The sequence below is a fragment of the Sinocyclocheilus anshuiensis genome, unplaced genomic scaffold (assembly GCF_001515605.1).
Source record: "Sinocyclocheilus anshuiensis isolate Anshui unplaced genomic scaffold, SAMN03320099.WGS_v1.1 scaffold1038, whole genome shotgun sequence".
Taxonomy (NCBI): domain Eukaryota; kingdom Metazoa; phylum Chordata; class Actinopteri; order Cypriniformes; family Cyprinidae; genus Sinocyclocheilus; species Sinocyclocheilus anshuiensis.
The window spans coordinates 1-728 of NW_015536540.1; positions in this window are offsets into that span (position 1 = coordinate 1).

The window sequence follows — 728 nt, forward strand, 5'->3', positions numbered from 1 at the left end:
GCCACACCTGGGGCTCGTCAACCCACCGGCAGATAAGCAGCGTGCGCACCGATGACGGGTGAGATGCCTCTCCATGAGACAGCAGACTAACACTCTCTCTATTCCGTTCCAGAACGCACCGAATAACCAATCAGCCCCGCCACGAGCACGGCACGGATTCACCCGCACCTGGACATGATCGAGAGGACCTCAGCGAGCTAGAGCACTACCACCATTCACGTAGTCACTTGTCATGTAATAAATCCACCCTCCGGGGCCTCACACCAAGCTCTCCTTGTTGCGTGATCCTTCCACCCCGCCACAGCTATAAAACCATCTCCCTGTTCTTTCTTCTTCGCAATATTTCTGCCATCTATTCTTCACATGTTGCTTGATTAAACACTTCATTTCACTCTTACCATACTTTATCTGCATATCTATGTCTACTTTCTTTGTTGCTTCCTTTGCATATTCGTCTGCTAACTCATTTCCTTTTACTCCCACATGAGCTGGTACCCAACAGAAAGATACATAAATTCCCATCATCTGGATCCTATATATTGTTTGAAGAATCTCAATCATTATATCTGCTCTGCTCTCTGAATGACATGTTTTAATTGTAATTAAAGATGAACTTGAATCAGAACATATAAGTGTCCCCATTGGCTTATTTTCCTCCACCCATTGCAATGCCATTATATGTTATTTGAGCATTTGACTTTAACTCATCCTTATTTGACTTACTTAAC